This window comes from Enhydra lutris, unplaced genomic scaffold, assembly GCF_002288905.1.
Source record: "Enhydra lutris kenyoni isolate GAN:26980312 unplaced genomic scaffold, ASM228890v2 scaffoldscaffold29, whole genome shotgun sequence".
NCBI lineage: Eukaryota > Metazoa > Chordata > Mammalia > Carnivora > Mustelidae > Enhydra > Enhydra lutris.
In genome coordinates, this window is record NW_019154113.1 from 8,132,693 (window position 1) to 8,153,636 (window position 20,944).

Consider the following 20,944-nt stretch of genomic DNA (forward strand, 5'->3'; position numbering starts at 1 on the left):
GGCCACACCAGTTTCTTTCAAGACATGTCTCCAAAGGCAAAGGAAACAAAAGCGAAAATGAACTTTTGGGACTTTTTCAAGATCAAAAGCTTCTGCACAGCAAAGGAAACAGTCAACAAAACAAAGAGGCAACCCACAGAATAGGAGAAGATATTCACAATGACAGTACAGACAAAGGGCTGATATACAAGATCTATAAAGAACTCCTCAAACTCAACACACACAAAACAGATAATCATGTCAAAAAATAGGCAGAAGACATGAACAGACACCTCTCCAAAGAAGACATACAAATGGCTAACAGACACATGAAAAAAATGTTCATCAACATTAGCCATCAGGGAAATTCAAATCAAAACCACACTGAGATACCACCTTACACCAGTTAGAATGGCCAAAATTAACAAGACAGTAAGCAACAAGTGTTGGAGAGGATGTGGAGAAAAGGGAACCCTCTTACACTGTTGGTGGGGATGCAAGTTGGTGCAGCCACTTTGGAAACCAGTGTGGAGATTCCTTAAGAAATTAAAAATAGAGCTACCCTAAGACCCTGCAATTGCACTACTGGGTATTTACCCCAAAGATACAGATGTAGTGAAAAGAAGAGCCATCTGTACCCCAATGTTCATAACAGCAATGGCCACAGTTGCCAAACTTTGGAAAGAACCAAGATGCCCTTCAACAGACAAATGGATAAAGAAGATATGGTCCATATATACAATGGAGTATTATGCTTCCATCAGAAAGGATGAATACCCAACTTTTGCATCAACATGGACAGGATTGGAAGAGATTATGCTGAGTGAAATAATCAAGCAGAGAGAGTCAATTATCGTATGGTTTCACTTACTTGTAGAGCATAAGGAATAACGCGGACGACATTGGGAGATGGAGAGGAGAAGTGAGTTGGGGGAAATTGGAGGAGGAGACAAACCATGAGAGACTGTGGACCCTGAGAAACAAACTGAGGGTTTGGGAGGGGAGAGGGTTGGGTGTTGGGTGAGCCTGGTGGTGGATATTATGGAGGGCACGTATTGCATGGAGCACCGGGTGTGGTGCATAAACAAAGAATTTTGGAACGCTGAAAAAAAAGTAAATTAAATTAAAAAAAGAGTTTCCTAAAGAAGCAAAAATTGAATGAATTCCTCATCACTAAACAAAGAAAACAGTCCCATTTATAACGACTTTTAAAACAATAAAGTATATAGGAATTAACTTAACCAAGGAAATGAAAGATCTATCCACCGAAAATCTATACGATATTAAGGAAATAAATTGAAGCACATATAAATGGAAAGATATCCTGTAGTCAGGGATTGGAAAAATTTAATATTGTTAAAATGTCCATACTCCCCAAAGCCATCTACAGATTCAGTGAAATCCCTATCAAAATTCCAATGGAATGTTTTGTAGAAATAGAAAAACAATCCTAAAATACCCAAAGTAATCCAGAGAAAGAACAGAGCTGGAGGCATCACACTTCCCAATTTCAAGCTATACTAAAAAGCTGTATTTATCAAAACAGTATGGTATTGGAAGAAAAAGAGATACACAGCCCAATGAAACAAAATTAAGAGCTAAATATTTGACAAGAGAGCTAAGAATACTAATGGGGAAAGGATGGTCTCTTCAATAAATGGTGTTGGAAAAATTGGAAGAATAAAACTGACCTCCTATCTTACAACGCTCAAAAAAGTTAAGTCAAAATGAATGAGGGACTTAAAAGTAAGATCTGAAACCATGGAACTCCTAGAGGAAAACAGAGGAAAAGCTCCTTCACATCAGTGTGGGTAATGATTTTTTGCATATGACACCAAAAGTACAAGCAAAAAAAAAAGCAGAAAGCAATGAATGGGGCTGCATTAAACTTAAAAGCTTCTTCTGCAAAGCAAAAGAACAATCAACAAAGAGGAAAGGCAACGTATAGAATAGGAGAAAATATTTTCAAATTCTATATCTGAAAAGAGGTTCATATCCAAATTATGTAAGGAACTCCTACAACTCAATAGCAAAGAATTTAATTAGTTAATTAATTATAATCAGATTGAAAAATGGATGAAGAACCTACATAGACATTTTATTCCAAAAAACGGTGTATAAATAACCAGAAGGCATACAGAAAGGTGCTTAACATCACTAATCTTCAGGGAACTGCAAAACAAAACCACAATGAGATATCTCCTCACATCTGTTAGAAGGGCTATTATCAAAAAGAAGACAAGATGTAACAAATGTTGGGGGGATGTGGAGAAAAAGGAACCCTGTTGAACTGTTGGTGGGAATGTAAGTTGATACAGACACAGGGAAAATAGTATGGAGATTCTTTAAAAAATTAAAAATAGCACTACCATAGATCCAGCAAATCCACTCTTGTGACTACACACTCTTGTGTGTATCCAAAGAAGATGAAATCAGTATCAAGAATAGTTGTCTGCACTCTGTGTTCATTACAGCATTATACATGATAGTGAGGTCCCTGAAACAAACTAAATGTCTGTGGACAGATAAATGGGTGAAGAAAATGTGGTATACAAGTATCCCCAGCTTTCTGAAAGGTCTCATTATGCTCCCTTACTTTTATGAATGACCCAGATTAGCATGATAACAGATTTTCTTATAAAAGCAAAAATCCTCCTCAATTTGTTTTTTAGTTAGCGAAAATAGGCAGCAATGTAGGTCTTTCATAAAAGTGAAGTGGTATAATACAAATTTTCTGAAAGCTGGGAATGCTCTTCCCTTTATATCATTTCATCTTACTAAAGGAATGCTCCACTTTCAGATAACAAGGGAAATCTGTAGATGGATGACAGCGAGATAGATGATAGATAGATACAGATATACACATACACCTATATATGGGCTATGCATACATTAAATGGAATTATAGATATATATTTTAATGGAACATTACTCAGCCATGAAAAAGAAAGAAATTCCTATTTGCAGCAACAATGGGACAACCTTGAGAGCATTTTTACTAAGTGCAGTAAGTCAGAAAGGCAAAGATAAATATTGTATGATCTCACTCATATGTGGAATCTAAAATCAAGCTTATTGAAACAGAGAATAAAATGGTAGTTACCAAGGGCTGAGTTGTGGGGAAAATGGACAAAATGGAAAAATGTACAAACTTTCAGTCACAGAACGAACAAGTTCCTGGGTTCTGATGCACAGTATGTTAACTATATTAGTAACACTGTAATCGTATACTTGAAAGTTGCTATGAGAATAGAGCTTTAATGTTCTTGCCATACCAGGAGCAACAACAAAATGGTAATTATGTGATGCGAAGGGGATATTAACTAACTTTATTGTGATAAACATTTCACATGTATGTTTACCAAATCACCAAAGAACATCTTAAACTTACACAATGTTTTTTTGTTTTTTTTTTTAAGATTTTTATTTATTTATTTGACAGACAGATATCACAAGTAGGCAGAGAGGCAGGCAGAGAGAGAGAGAGGAGGAAGCAGGCTCCCTGCCAAGCAGAGAGCCCGACGTGGGGCTTGATCCCACGACCCTGGGATCATGACCTAGCCGAAAGTAGAGGCTTTAACCCACTGAGCCATGCAGGTGCCCCAAACTTACACTATGTTATATGTCAATTATATCTCACTATAGCTGAGGAAAATTACCTACACACCAGTCTGAACCAAGAGGTTTTCTATGACCAACTCAGTTTCTGCAATGGTTAATGAATTATTAATGTTTTTATTATTTTAATATAATTGCAGATGGGATAAGTCATATAAAGAAATCAAAAGAGAGGGGCGCCTGGGTGGCTCAGAGGGTTAAAGCCTCTACCTTCTGCTCAGGTCATGCTCTCAGGGTTCTGGGATCGAGCCCCGCATCAGGCTCTCTGCTCAGCAGAGAGCATGTTTCCCCTTCCCTCTCTCTCTGCCTGCCTCTCTGCCTACTTGTGATCTCTGTCTGTCAAGTAAATAAATAAAATCTTAAAAAAAAAAAAAAAAGAAACCCAAAAAGAGTAATAGGATGTTTATTTTTTGATAGACTATTCCAAAAACCCATCTCTGGAGTGTGATGTTTAGAAAGACAAGAATGTGCAAGCCCTTTTCAGAGAGAGGGGGTTATAAGACAAAGTTCTGAAGCCAAAAGAGCTTGGGGTGCAAGAGAAATCCAAGAGTTCACTACAGATAGGGAAGAGGGCCAGTGGTGGGAGAACTGGAAATGAAGGTGAGTAGAAAGGAAGATCGTGGAAGCTCTAGAAGCAATAAGAAGGTTAGTTCTTATTAAAAAGCCATGAAAAAGGATCTAAAGTCCTTATGTCTGCAAGTGACAAAGCCTAATTTCCCTTTTAAAACTTTCCCACTTCTCGGGGGTAGTAAGACTGTAGGAAGGCAAGAGTGAAAATATGAAGCCCAAGTGAAAGACACCTCTCTACTCTGAAGGGACATTGTCTACGATGCTGGGGAGAAGTGGGTATTTGCTGAAGAAAGTCTTGACAGAACTAACTTCAGGTACACTGGATGTGGGGGTGCACATTAAAAATACATGTTTATAATCTTCTAAAACCTCAGGCTATATGGAGATAAAGTGATGTACCATACCTAGACCTGACATAATTAGGGAGGAGAAAACTTGATTCCACATAGATAACCTAACAGGCTAAAAGATTATTTAGTATATTTTCTTAATTTATAGCTGAGAACTTTAGCTCAGGGGCTGGGCCTTGGAAGTTACTCATTTTACAAATTAGTGATGTCTAGAGATGCCTCGGCAGGATTCAAAATTCTCTTAGGTTCCCAGCTGTTGGGAGAGCCCACAGTGCGATCTGGCTCTTTCTTTTTTAAAATTCTCATTGGCGTAGAATCCGCACATCATCAGAGCAGGTACAACAACAGACTTGTATCCCATCTAGGTACCCTACCTAGGTTATTCTTCCCAGAGCTTCTGGGGAGGAAAAGATCATCTCAAAAAGTTGTCTAAAGGGACAAAGTGATTGCCCAACATAAAAACTTAGAAATAAGGCTACAGGTGAAAGCCATCATGAAACAGGTGATTTGGGGGGTAAGCATTTGGTGACCAAAGCTATCATTCCTGAAGCCTTCATATTGTACTTATTTCACTTATGACTTGTACTCACCATGGCAGCTCTATGAACTTGGTACAATTACCCCTGTTTACAACCAAAGAAACAGAAGCAGAGGAAAACTGAGTAGCCTACTTCAAGGCACACAGCTTGCAAGGGACATAAAAGAGGACCTGGACCCCGGTCTCCACAATGTCAAGGTCAATGTCATTAAAGGTCTCTGCCATGCCTCATATGCATCCTGTTTACAGTTCCACAATGAACAACAACAGGGCCATCAACCCATCAGAGAGCTCTCTCCACCCATTGCTGAATAAGAAACATATGTACTAATAAGATTGGTCTCCCAGCTTTTCTTGGGGCATAAAGACGAGACAGGGAGAGACCAAGTTTCCTGCTTTTAAATAGATATTTTTAAGAAAAACTTTTAATGAAGACGAGACACTTCCTACAGGTCTGTCTAGTTACCCGCCTCTCAACTTGCTAGGACTTAGTTCTAAGTTTTGCTTTAGTTTCTTGATTGGAAAAAAACATTCCCTTGGAATAAAGGTGGGTAGAGTTACAACAAGTTCAACAGGCACACACAGCCCCATGAAACACTGGGTCAAGATTTCTCTTTTGAGATTGTCTGTATCTGCTGAACTCTACTCCTCTATCCCACAGCAAATAGTTGCTAAATATCCCCCTTCTGCTGCAGCTCAAGAGAAGCCACAAACTATAGGCAGGTCTCTGTCCTCTCTGCCTGCTTACTCCTCTCACCAAATGTCCCCTGTAATCTAGGACTCTGCCCGTGAGCAATACTCCATGATTCAATATTTCTACTGTGTGTCTCTCTCTGACATGATTTTTTCCTGCCCACATAAAATGGAAGTAAATCATAATTAGCTTCAAATAAAACTATCAAAAAACAGGACACTGATTTTTACCTCCTACAGTAATAATCAGGTGGCCAGGGGCAGAATATGGCCTGCCACTTTCATTCTTCTACATACTATTATTAATCATCCACCTTGCAAAAGACACAATGGACCATAATGAGAAACTCCAGAAATCTTCGTGAACTCCACAGTTTTACCCAGATAGAAATAGCATTTAGCTCTAACAAGGTGCTGTTTATCAGTCCAATTCTGCTTCAAATTACAGTGCTTCTATCAGTATTTCAGTGAATATTTCAGAAGAAGGCTGCTCTTCTTCTGTTGGCTTCCCTTTGCCATGAGAAGAGGGGTTCAAATAAGAGATATCACACAGCCCACAACATTTGGCAACATTCTGAGATTTGATGCTATTCTTATTTTTAGAATGCTTAAAAAAATCAAATCCATTTGTTCCATATCAAGCTAGTGTCTATCATCACAATGATATCATTAGCAGAGTCCTAGATGAATGCTAAGAGTACTGAAAGTCCAACAGAGCTGTCTACTTATTACCTATGGATCTCAAGTAACACTAATATGATTAATAGGTACATTCAAGGAGTACAAAGAAAAAAGAGAAATTAAGAAATGTGGACTCGGGTTAAAACTCTCAGTGCCCAACATTCCTATGTATGCACGGACTTTAAAACATATAAACTCTTGGGGTGCCTGGGTGGCTCAGTCAGTTAAGTCTCTGCCTTCCATACAAGTCATCATCTCAGGGCCCTGGGATCAAACCCCATGTCAGGCTCCTTGCTCCTTGCTCTTCTTCCTTGCTCCAGGCTCCTTCTGCCCCTCCCCCTACTCATGGTCTCTCTCTTGCTTTCTCAAATAAATAAATTAAATCTTAAAAAATATGTACACTCTTCTCACAGTTGCATCCTGTGGCAAGGTTTTCTATTTTTCTATTTAGACTTTTTTTTTTTTTTTTTTTTTTTTTGCCCCTGCTAAAAGGAAAGGTATAATGGGTATTGTCAGGAGATCCGACTTCTAGACTCAGTTTTATCTAATACTAGTTGTTTCACTCTGGCCTTATAGGTTCATCTCTTGAACCCCCAGTTTCCCAAGAAATCTTAGGAGGTTATATGGCAGCAGTCATTCTCATACTATCATCAACAGAACTGTGCATATGGTGCTAGCCCTATCTCTCCAGGGTTGGCAAAAAGAAAGAAATAGGTCAAGGCAGAGCCTGAATAAGTGTGGGTTGAAAAATCCCTCATTGACCTTTTTTTTTTTTGGTCAAAAAACATTAGGCAAATATTTATTTTCTGGCCAAGGTCATGGCAGTGACAGTGTAATCCAAAAGCCTGAAGTTGTGATGATAGTTTTGTTTTGTTTTTTCAGTGCTCCAAAATTCATTGTTTATGCACCATACCCAGTATTCCGTGCAATACGTGCCCTCCTTAATACCCACCACCAGGCTCACCCAAACCCCCACCTCCCTCCCCTCCAAAGTTCGTTTCTCAGAGTCTTCAGTCTCTCATGGTTTGTCTCCCTCTCTGATTTCCCCCAAATCACTTCTCCTTTCCTTCTCCCAATGTCCTCTGTGTTATTCCTTATGCTCCACAAGTAAGTGAAACCATATGATAATTGACTCTCTCTGCTTGACTTATTTCACTCAGCATAATCTCTTCCAGTCTTTTATCAGCACTTATTTCAGGTTTCAGTGTCAGATTCCATTGGAAAATTGAATTCCAGCATTAAAAAATAATAATAATAATGTGTTATCATGACTTAGATGATAATTAAGGACAAAATCCCTATGGTCCCAGAATATGGGCACAAGTGGGTGTGTTCCTGTAGCTCCTATAAACACAATTATAGAAGATGAAACGCAGTCCTGTTCTTCAAGAACAAAGTCAATTAATCAAAAAGATCTGTGAAAAATAGGACCATGAGCATGAGGACCAAACAACAGAATTACCTTTTGGTGTTGATAGATCTTGACCTGAAATGGAAGAAACCAAGGAATAAACGATGTAAGATGGTGAAACTTTTTAAAGACTCTGGCTGTGAAGTAGGTGTTAAATATAATACCCTACAGGATATTTTTCCTTAGAATGACAATCATTACAGTATTCCAATGTTTTTATGAGGCTGTGTCCTTCTTCCCAATATCAGGATTCCTTTACAAGTCAAAATGGATTTCCCTACCCACTTCTCATTATGTCTAATGTTTCCCAAAAATGTCCTAAGGCCTACACTGAGGTTCTTAGAAAATCATTGGCTGTATCAGAGCTATGTAAATAGTCTAAGATAATAGCTCTATTTGAAAATAGTGTGGACTAACCATCTTATTTTGATCATACTTCTCAGTTGTTCCCAGTGAAATTTCAGTGATGTACTGGCTTCAACTCTGACTCTTCTTCAACTGACTGGTGTTAAAGTAACTCTGTTAACCGAGCTTCCCAACGTTAATACTTCTTGTTTATGTGTTTCAAGATTTTATTTAAATTCCAGTTAGTTAACCAACAGGGTAGTAATACTGGTTTTAGGAGTAGAATTTAGTGACTCATCACTTACATATAACAGCCAGTACTCATCACAAGTGCCCACCTTAATGTCTGTTACACAGTTAGCCCATCTACCCACCAATCTCTCCTTCAGCAATCCTGTTTGTTCTCTATAGTTGAGTCTCTTGTGGTTTGCTTCCCTCTCTTTTCCACCCCACCTTTTCTTTATGTTCATCTGTTTTGTTTCTTAAATTCCATGTATGAGTGAAATCATGTGGTATTTATCGTTCTCTGACTGACTTATTTTGCTTAACATAATACATTCTAGTCCATCCACATTATTGCCAATGGCATGATTTCAATCTTTTTGATGACTGAGTAATATTCCACTGAGTAAGTGGTGGACATTTGGGCTTTTTCCATAATTTGGCCATTGTTGATAATGCTGCTATAAACATCAGGGTGCATGTGCCCCTTAAAATCAGTATTTTTGTATCCTTTGTATAAATACCTAGTAGAGCAACTGCTCAGTTGTAGAGTAGTTCTACTTTTAACTTTTTAAAAAAGATTTTTATTTATTTATTTGACAGAGAGAGAGAACATAAGCAGGGGGAGTGGCAGGCAGAGGGAGAAGGAGAAGCAGACTTCCTGTTGGGCAGGGAGCCCAATGTGGGACTCAAACCCAAGATGATGGGATCATGACCTGAGCTGAAGGCAGACACTTAACTGACCGAGCCACCCAGGTGCCCCTATTTTTAACTTTTTGAGGAAGCTCCATGCTATTTTCCAGAATGGTTGCACCAGTTTGCATTCCCACCAAAAGTGTAAGAGGGTTCACCTTTCCTGACATCCTCACCTCACCAAATAACACCTGCTGTTTCCTAAATTGTTAATTGTAGTCATTCTTATAAGTGTGAAGTAGCATCTCATTGTGGTTTTGATTTGTATTTCTCTGATGATGATGCTGAACAACCTTTCACCAACATAAATACTTCCTAATAAAGGATTATTGAAAACTAATGAGAGTGTAGAACAAGAATTTAATATAGGGAGGAGTGTTATAGGAAATCTGTGTGGGCTAAGAGACCATCAGAAAGCTCAATTGGAATAAGAAGAAACTTTTCTAGAAAGGATAGGAAGACATAAAGAGAGAACAGAGTCCTAAAGGTAGTGGATAGTAAAGTGAATAAAGGTCTTCCTGACCAGAGAAAGAAAAGTGAGCTGCTAAAATGATTATGTCTTCGTTGGGAAAAGAGACTGGACAAGTTCCCACAACTATAAATGTAGAAACTATTCTTTGAGGACTGAGAATTGAGAACACTCAAGGGTATGCCTTTAGAACTGGCAGCAAGGGGCAGGGGCAGGGGAAAGTGGGGTTTGACCACAGTTCAGATGAAGAGTTTCCCCTCATCTCTGAGATTCAGTTTCATTTGAAGTCACATGAAAGCCTGGAAGACCTCATAGCTCTTGTCTCAGGTGGCCCCATGGCCAAAGGTGTGAAAATAATATCAGGTAAGGAAAAAGAGTTATGTAAACTGAGCTTGAAATTATTGATATAATTTTGCTATAAGAATGCATGCTCCATATTCCAGATATGCTTAGATTTGCTGGAAAAGAGAAATAATCCCCTCAATAATAGTCCATGAACATAATTACATAGTGGGATTTATGCAAGATTGCAAGGATTATGGTGCTACATGTAAATAAATATTTTAAATGCACAAGATGAACTCTTACTTATAAGAGGTCAGCAGTGAAGTGAATCCTGTTGTGCAATTGTTTGAAAATAATTGGGAGAATACATAATGATGTGGGAAATACTCAAAATATATTGTTACATGGGAAAAACAAATTCTGAAAAAGTATGTAGCATGACCCCAAATTTGCCAAAATGTAGGTTGTACACACACACACACACACACACATGCACAATTATATATAGTTACTGACATTTATTAGCTGTGGATTCATGATAGGATATCCTCACTCATGGTGGTTCTTTCTATATGGTGAGATTTTCTACCATGGACATGTACTATTATAATGTGACATTTATATTTTATGGATTCATTAGCTAGCTATCCTCAGAAAGAAGTGGTTTAAAAATAAAAACTCACTTCTTGGCAGATTTTTCTGGATATTTGAGGTTCATTTATTCAAATATTCCTTCAACCCTATCTTCCTTCCATATAGCACTGCAGATAGAAAAACAAAATAACCCACATAGACATTAAAAGCCCCCAAAACACACATCATCATTTATTAAGAGCTGTCTAAATAATATATATATATTATATATATATCAGAAATTGCCACAAAACTTACTTCCGAGTTTCCTAACAGCCACAACAAAGAAATGAGATGTGCCAGAAACTCTTGTGTCAAGAAACATACCGATTCAAAGAAACATGAACTGTTTCTTGTTTCTTGCCCTGACTTTATCATGGAACTGGTGGGGGTAGGGAGGTAAGACAGTGTGAAAATGTGAATTGAATATTTTCAATGAATGCAGGGTATAGAGAGGGAAGAAGATGTCAGGTGAACAGTTCTGGGAACATTATCTATTTGAATTGACCTCATGGCAATTCAACAATTTTCCTGATGATTCCCTGAATACATAGTTCTTTTTGCTAATCATCCACAATAAAAATTTACCTCTGTTTCCCTGACAGGGAGAGTATGGTATAGTGATTTAAGCATTTGTCTTTAGATCAGACTCCCTGGGTTTGAATCCCACCACCATGATTTACTCATTAGGTGACATTGGGTAAACTTATCCAATGTCTCCAACTTTTATGCCCTCGTTTATGAGATAGCAATAGTAATAGAATCAATCACAAGTGGTGGAGAGGATGAAACCTGTGATGGTTAATTTTATGTGTCAACTTGACTGACCATGGGGTGTCCAGATTAGACATTATTTTGGGGTATGTCTTAGAGAGCATTTTCAGATGAGATTAGCATTTGAATCAGTGGGCTCCAGAAGGTAGATTGCCCTCCCCGGTGTGGGTGGGCATCATCAAATCTATTGAGGGCTTGAATAGAACAAAAGGTAGAGGAAAGAGGGATTTGCCCCTTTTTGCTTCCTGCTGCATACTTGAGCTGGGACATCTCATCTCATCGTCTCTGACCCTTTGGACTTGTACTGAATTACACCACCAGCTGGGTCTTCAGTTTGCAGACGGTAAATCGTGGGACTCCTCAGCATCCATAATCACATGAGCCAATTCCTCATAATAAATCTCCTTTTATCTCCTACTGGTTCTGTTTCTCTAAAGAAGCCTGTCTAATACAAATAATAAAGGGCTCCAAACAGAACAAGCACTGTATAAATGCTATCGTCTTCACCACCACCATCATTACCACCATCACCAAGCAGACGTATGGAGAAACACCATAAGTAATATCAATATGTAAATTTGATTGCAAAATGATGACATTTCAGTGAAATCCATTTGTTTTTTGAACCATGGGGTCACCTAGCCTCCCAAAGCATCCCACACAGGCACAGAAGTTTTGGTCTTCCAATTGCTGTGGGACTACACAGGACTTGAACTCTATCCCAATTTCCCAGGTACTTTAACCATGACCACTACCTAAGATTAACCCTACACCAATTTAAGAAGTATGGTTAGCCCTTGAACACTGTGGGGGTTAGGTACATCAACCCCCTGGGCAGTTTCAAATTCATGTATAACTTTTGACTCCCCAGAGACTTAGCTGTTAGTAGCCAACCACTGATCCAAAGCCTTACAAATAACATCAATAGTTGATTGACACGTAGTTTGTATGTTATATGTATTTTTATGTTACAGTCTTACAAAAAAGTAAGCTAGAGGAAAGAAGCTGTTATTAAGGAAATCATAAGGAAGAGAAAATAGATGACAATACTGTGCTGTATTTATTGAAAAAGAAATCTGCATATCGGTGGACCCAGGGTGTTCAAACCTGTGTTGTTCAAGGGTCAAATTCATTTTAAAAAGCTCTATCAAACTATCCTACATCTCCTGCCATTATGTGTCACCTGCTTGCTGTCTCCTTTCTCAAGTGCCCAATATCCTTGCTAACCAGGCTCCTCTCCCAAAATACACTCACATTCTCTTGCATTTGCATGGACATGCATACACATCCATGCACACCACACACTCACATACACACACTGCCTGATTCTCTGGACAGATTCAACTATCTTGAGAATTCTCCAAGGACAGTCTTGTGTTACTACAATTTAGGAGTTGAGAGGGGAAATAGAGACTTTAATTTTTTCCCAAGTGTAGATTGACCCTTATGCCCCCAACTCTGGTCCCATTCAATGAATTTGGTAGAAGGATTTCTCTGAGAAAGAATCCATATGTGTGAGTTTGTGTGTGTGTGTGTGTGTTCATGAAGAGATGGCGGTCCTCACTGTCCCATAACTTTGCAAAGGTATGTACTCTAGGATAATCATTGCCATGGTTAACCTACATTCCCACTTTGTATTCCCTATCAGTGGATGAAAGACACAACCATTATCATAAATGATCTCACATCTGTTCTCTTGTTTTCTCCCCATGAATTCAATGATCTGTTAAAATTTTAAAGTCTTGTTTTTGATGCTAAGAAATAGAAGACAGTGTGCTCCTCTCCATTTTAGAGATGGTAAAAACCAAGTCTCAGAGGCAAACTTCCTTTGCTCACTGTAAGCCCTGTAATTGTGCAGCCACAGAAGCTGTCTCCAGCATGCTGTTGTGGGAACCAACCCAGTCTAGGAATCCAGACTTGGATCCTGGCCACTGATTTGATATCAAGTACCCATGAGAACTTGGGACCTCATTTTATCTTTCTGGATTTTAGCTTCCTACACTGTCAAAATTCTGGAGAAGATGCAATAGCATCACCCAGGTTTAGAACTTAAAATTTCTATGATTTCTTTTTTTTTTTTTTACTCTGGGAAATTCTACATTTTTTTATTTGTTCTCTGATATAGCATTTTGACCTCACTCTTAATTTTCATAAATGCTCATTTATATTAATACATGAACATTCTTTCTATTAATTAATTTAATTCATTATTTGAAATAATGTGACTAGGAGAAACATTTCATTTAGGCTAAAAATATCATGTTAATAAAAAATTAACATAGTCCAATATGCCACTGTCTAAAAGTGTCCACACAATTACATGAACCTATTTTTAAAGAAAAATGTATTAAGGGGAATTTGTGTTAAAAAAATGACTGGGTATTCAGCCAAGTTTAAAAGATAAAACCTGTTTTTTGTTTTCTGTTTTTTGTGTTTTTGCTGAGTGATCCTACACGGGAGGCCTGCAGATGCCATATTTCAAATCATAGGAAATTACAGCTTAGCCAGCACTCTCTCCCCATGGGCTCAAATAAAATTTCCTAAAGACTCTAGATTCACCACAGGCGGGAAAGGAATTATAAGTGCTCTGAAAAAGAGACCCCTCTGTTATACTAGGATGGTATCCATGATCCTTTCCTCCTCCCCAAATCTCCATTTTCATAATTGAGACTCTGGCCATGAAATTTACGCGGTCTGTCCAGTAGCCATGAATCCCATCTGCTTGAGAGCTAAGCAGAGTACCTACCCTCAGACTTCCAAACAAGCAAACTCCAACTTCACCAGTCCCTTCTGAACTCCCCCTTTCTATAGTAAATAAAGGATAGAGGGAAGGAACATTTCTAGTGGGAGGAAATAAAGCTCCTGCTTTCCTGAAATATTTTCAGTGTTCAACTTTTTGATATTTATCCACTGCCCTTCTTCTAGTTCAACTATTTTGGTCATTTTTTTTTTCCTCTTTTCCTGGGCCAAGTGGCTATCCAGGACTTTGTTTAATTTATTATTATCTTTTTAAGTTTTTCATACCTGTTCTGAAATTTCTTTTTAAGTATGATAATGCACACACAGAAAACTCCCTATTCAAACTCAAAGATCATGACCATATTTCATATTTAATGTAAAATAAAGCCATCTTTTTACTTCTGTCAAATATGATTTAGGCTCAATAAGCGCTCAGAATCTGTGTTGCCAATTAAACAACGGTACACTTTAAAATGCGAAAAAAAAATCACAGGGACAGATAGACACAACATAGAAAAGAATCTGGGAAATGAAAGAAACATAATTGATGCACCCTTCAGTCTTCAGCATTGATTTCTATTTATTATTACAAACTCTTCACAACACAAAGATTGGATGTCAACATGTTATCCTGGAAACGTACCATTGAAGGAAAAATTACCTGCATGACTTACTTCACAAAATTTGTTTACCAGAATTGGAGTTCCTCGTTCATTTCAAAGGACTTTGAAGTAAGAGGGATAAAGATGATTTAAGCTTTTTTTTTTTTTTCCCCTTAACATTTTACTTTTGAGATTTACCAGACTTCAGTTCCATAGATGCCTACTTGACAACCAGGAATCTCAGTAATATGAGTGAAGTGGTAAAATGGAGTTTGCCTAAACTTCCCTGTAGGGAGAGTGAAGCTCTGAGCCTTACTTTTATCAAGCACAGCCAGCTGACTTTGAAAATTCCTCCTGAGGAACAATGATCAGCGGACCCTTCTTACATTCATCTAATTTCCAAGCCTTGATGTGACATATGAAATAAGAAGAAAGTGACAACAAAAATCAATGTGTCTAAATAGTCTTGCTTCGAAACATACCTGTCACTGGCTTAACTCAGAAATTGGGTGGGATATTAGATCTGATATCTTTTTTTTTTTTTTTTTTAACTTCAGAATTTCTTTTAGTACCTGCAGGGAGAAGAAGGCAGAAAATCTCTCCTCAGCTTCCACAGAAAGGCATGTGCCTTATTAAAAAAAGAATTCAAAATTGCAAACATGTAAAAGGAGAGGTTCCTGTCCATTTTGCATTGGGTTTTTATTCTCTTTTATATCAACATGCTTCTGATTAAAATGAGCCAGACCACATTCTAGTGGGATTGTGGACTTTTAGAAATCTTAACTAAAAATAAATCTCTAGAAAGTTAACTTACACAATTAAAGTTAGAAAAGTATAACATTGGAGATTGTGTCTCTGTAACTCTGAGAGTTTTACCACTGGAATTTAGAAATTGGAGGAAACTAACATTAGACTAAATTTTGAACACATTTATCTTCTAGTAGATTCCTCACAGAGACATGGTATAAAATCACACATTTCTGTAAGCTGGCTATTGATTATGCCTCTATTTTGTATAAGATTTCTCTTGTCATTAAGTTTCTAGATAGAAAGACATTATGTAATGCAGTATTTCCTAGTCCTCAGAAAAGAAAATACCTTGCTTCAGACTGAAGAAAGAATTCAGGCTTAATGAGTGTATTATAGAGTTTAAACACTACTTAAATCCTTATCTGACTAAAAGATATCCTTTTAATAAAACAGCCACCACATCAAGAAAAATTAGGAATCTGAAATATAAACTTATCATGATCTTTTATGAGTCTTTTTTGAAAAACATACAACTCGCCAAAAAATTACAAAGATGATTGTCTACTTTTAAACAAAGCAGTGAGAGCCATTCAACCTCCCATTCACACATAAATGCATTTTCTTTTCAAAGGATATTTACCCTTTAAGGAGACATTTTTAACCTTGTGACACCATAAAATTCCGTGCATGCAAAGTTATTTGTTTTTATTTTTCTGACATTCATTCTTGATCAGATATTTTCCATGGGCTTTGTCATGTTATTCAACTTAAAGGCATAGTTTTAATAGTGCATTTTAGTACCTTGATGAATAGAAGACAATCTGTTTAAAAATATTAGTGTTGGCGCTTTGTAATGAATTACAGAAGCTGAGCAGACATGCTCTTTTGTGCCTTTTTGAATTTGCTTTCAAAACATCTTGAAATGCCCAGTATTTGTTCAAATCTACCAAGTTTTAACATTAAGCTAGGCAATAAATGAACTTTCAAATCTGAGAAGGGTGTTCGCTTACAATGTGGCGATATGGGAAAGAAGAGTTCAGGTCGAGAGCAGAGAATTTCAGCCCCCTTGATTATAGGTGCTGGTGAGCGAGAGCCAAAAGCCCGCTGTCGGGGAGGCACGGGGCACGGCTAGTGCTCCTAACCGTCTCCAACCAGCTGATTTTAAAAGACCAAAGCCTAGCCTCTTTCTCAAGTGGCAATAGTTACAGATTCGCTATCTAACAGTGGCATGAGCCCAATAAAGGAGCACTATTCTGACAACTGATGGTGAAATTTTCCGGTTATACCAGACCTGGAGGAGGACAACAGAATTGGCTGTTGAAGAGTTTTCCTCCAAAACTAATAACATAAATGGCTGACCTGTAAGAGAAAACGTTCCCTTGGAAGAGAAAAATAAACAAACCTACAAATACGCCATTTTCTAAAATACTCGGTGAACTTTTTTTTTTTTTTAATTTTCCAAGATGTTCAAAATTCACACAAACAAAATTCTAGAAGAACAAGATTAAGAGGGGAGGTTGATAGGAGATGCATAGGATTTGTGTTATCATTCCTTGCAAACAGCTTAAACCAGCTAGTCTCAGGGACCAGAGATAAAGAAGAAAAGGTGGGTAGATTGGGGGATGGGGAAGACGCAGACCCTAAAACAAGAACATATCAAGGGCCCCCCGAATCTTGAAAGAATACATTTCAACAACCATCAGCAATCAAGCAACAATTAATATTGGTGAAATATCGTCTTGAAAACAATTTCGCTCGCTGTTTATTCTGCGAGGCTGACGAGTACCATTCTAAATCATGCTCTAAGCGGTGCTTTAAAACACACTGGGACGCGGCCCTGTTTTTGACACATCGAGGGTCAATTGCGTGAAGAACCAAGGCAACAAGCCCATCGCACAGCAGTAAATGGAGGTCTTTGTCTTGAAGTTAGGAAGAACGCGGATGTATTTGATCCTGACGGCCAGAAGCCCTGCAGATTTCGGAGTATAAGACAGATGGCAGTGCAAGCAAGCTAGAATCCAGACCTTCCCTCTTTCCCTCTGGGTCTAACTCCTATTATCCACTTGTAAATTAACCTGTCAATTTATCAATCAACACCATCTTGATTCTCCCCTGTTCCGCAGCCCGGCCTTGCAGTGAATTTGCCTCGTAAATAACTGGGAGCCCCGTGTTTGTTAGTATTGTGAATGAGTTTATTATCACTTTGATGGCTGCTATGAATCACAAATGCTGCTGAAAGGCTGATAAGAAAAAAGTACATGCACACATTAACAGGGTTGAAACTATTTTAGAGATAAAAGATGGACTAAGTGTGATAGCAAATCATTTAAATGGAAAAAAATGACTAAAAATTGTATTCGTGTGTGTGCGCGCGCGCGCATGTGTGTGTTGGACACCCTCCGCACCCCCCCACCCCCAGCTTAAAGTAAAAATAAAAGAGAGAAATGAATCGACTTCCATTTGGACTGTTCAAAAAAGTATCTGCAAGAGGACACTGGGGGACAGGGTGTCCCTCAGGTCGTAGAAGACAACGGTTTTATTTTGTGGTCTAGGTGCAAAGTTCAGAAAATACCAGGCTCTATTCTCAATGACTAGTTGACCAGGTGTTTTCTTTTCTTTTTTTTTTTTTTTAATAGATACTGCATGGAAACTTTTAAAAGAAGACAAAAATCTAAAGTATGTGGGTGTGTGTTTATTTGTATTAGATTAAATTTTCTTTGAGCGCTCTACAAAACTACCTAGTAAGTAAAGGGGCCAGTTTGGAAAATTTAACATATTAATAAACAATTAACATCGAAGTGCTAATTATTTTGCTTTCCTGTGTTGCCACAGAAGTAGTTACTTACTTGATATGTAAAATTACCTTTAAGTCATTTTAACTTAGAAATTCTCCAACAAATGCTACACATATTAAAATATAAGTTTAATTACAAAATTGTATGTTGCCTACAATTTCTAACAGTTTTTCTAAACATGATTATTCTGTGTTGTAAAATATCCTATGACTATAAATCAATGTTTTTATAGACTATGCAGTATTGTATTTTGACAAGTAGGACCTATATTATTATGTTGACTCAGCTTGTACTTTGAAAGACTACACCAAATAACTAAACTATAAGTTTAATCATGTACATAACTTTTCTTTACAGCAATTTTCAGAGTTTGTAGCACATAAGTATGAACATAAGACTAAACTTGTTAAGTTCGTGCACATATGTGCTTTCTCTAAAAACTGCATTTGATATCTTAAGTGCATCTTTCATTTTAAAACCCAATTAGAATATTTCTTGTAATATTTCCAATTTGGTGCATGGCTTTTGTTGAAAAAGTTTCTATACATGAATCCTAAATACAAACAACAATGACATTATTTAAAAAAAATAAAGTTACATGCGATATAATTACTATGTTTTCCTCCTGCAGTATTTATATCATTTGCAGGTGATTTTAAAACAGAAAGATTTCCTGATAATGTTGTTGAAGCAGGGCATCGTGAAAAACAATGCGAGGCATGACATATGGTTCAAGTCCTCAAACTTGTAAGTCAGAAACAAACTATTAGTTGTCACATGGGGAATACTTTGGCCCAATTAAGGCACTGCATAAAAACGGAATATTCCCTGAACGTTATTATACCCAATATGTCATCGGTAGAAATGTGATAAAAAATGAAACTATTTGTTCGAATGCAATTTAGAGAACCTGATAAGTTGTCCATTTTATTCAGTTTATAATTAAGATAGTGTTTAAATCTGAAATGAATTCTATATATGCATGTTCAATAGGCTATAGCACAACAATAAGAATGGAATCACATCTCATTTTATCGTAAATTGTGTAATAAGCGATAAGGTAAAAACTAGGGCTAAAATCCTTCCAGCAAAAAATGAAACAGAGCGACCTCAATTGCCCTAATTCATTCTGCTTTTTTCCTTTTTTTTTTTTTAAGTCTCTTCATTTTCCCTCTGTTCACATTATTAGCTTACACATGAGTGCATTATTAGAAAATAACAAAGCGAAACAGGGAGACTTCGAAGGAGAGGGAGATAGTTTCCTTCGACAGCTGAAAGGTATTCTCATTTCATTTGTTAGGAGTTGCAAAAATAGTTTTATAGCCAGGGAGGGACAATGACCTCTCTTTTTCAACAAGCTTGGTGGTTGGTCTTTTGATGGAAAAACTCGGGGATACAACATCTGGTAATTTGTGTTACTGAGCTTAGCTGAGGTCTTAACGATGTAAGCAGATTATTCTTGAAGAAGAACAAAAAAAATTCCGGAAGACCCAATGGACTATTTAAAGTTATTAGGCATTGCATTCTAGCACTTCAGAGCTCTTTTCTGATTCATTTTCCTTTTAAAGCTATGTCTTTGGAGCAATTTTTTTTTTTTTTTTTTAAGGTCTACCTCCTTCCAATTCCAGTTGACTTTTTTGGTGGTCCACAGCTGCTTTGTCATTCACCCTGGCCTCCTTTTTTTCCATCACAGCAGAAATGATTACTTTGCTGATTAAATTTTCTCCTTCAGAACTTTAGGAAGCTCTCCTCTACCCTTGGGAGTCCTTTGCGGACCAGAAGTATCGAACAACACCGAAGAGCAACAGCCAAGCTTCAGCAATTTTAAAGAAAGGAAAAATGTGAACAAGAGCAATGCATGAAGAAAACAGCCCATTCCATCCAGGATCCCAGGCTAAAAATAAATTTAAAAAATTAAAAAAATAAGAGATGGTACTAAGTAGTCACTGTGCGAGCTTATTCCCACATGCATCATATCGAAATCACATCCAAAGCTGTGATTCTTACTTTGATAACAATGCTTTGGGGTCCATGTAATACCTCATGTAGAAAAAAAAAGAAAGAAAGAAAGAAAAATACAGATGAGATTAATTGGGTCAGGCTTGGAAAGATTCTGAGCTCTCTTTAGAAAAAGAAATATTGTATATCGAAGTAAGTCAGTGGAGAAACCCTCATGAGAAAATCTAGATGATCAGATTTAACTCGGGCTGTAAAAATACTACTGTGACCTGCACCGTTTTCTCATACCATTACCAAATCAAGGTACAGAGAGCACAAAAGATGGACTCACAGGCTGTTACCCACCTGGAAAGCAAGGGGATCTGGGACCCATCAAGACCACAACCCCGACAGGGAGCTCATGTGTGCATACAGACTTGCTCAATTAACACATGGCTTTGCAGTTATGAACAGAAAAAAAGCAATAACATTACACACCAATTTCAATCTCTCTTCAGTCCACAATCCTTCTGGATGGCAGGACCTTGTCTTCTGTCACTATACTTCAAGTTGAAGGATTTCATGCAGTATCTTAAAAAAAAAAAAAAAAAGAAGAAGAAGAAGAAGAAGAAAAGAAAATCACAAATATTCAGATTAAGAGTTTGTATTACACAATTTTTAACCTTAGAATATCTACTCAATAAAAACCAGTCAACATGATTTTTCTTACCACGTAGGGAAATTGATGTGTATTGATTCATTCCATATTTAATACGAGGTATACTTGCCCACATTATCATATTTTTCTACGTGTTGTCTGGACTTTTCAGAATTGAGAGGAATAGGAGAGGTCCATGAT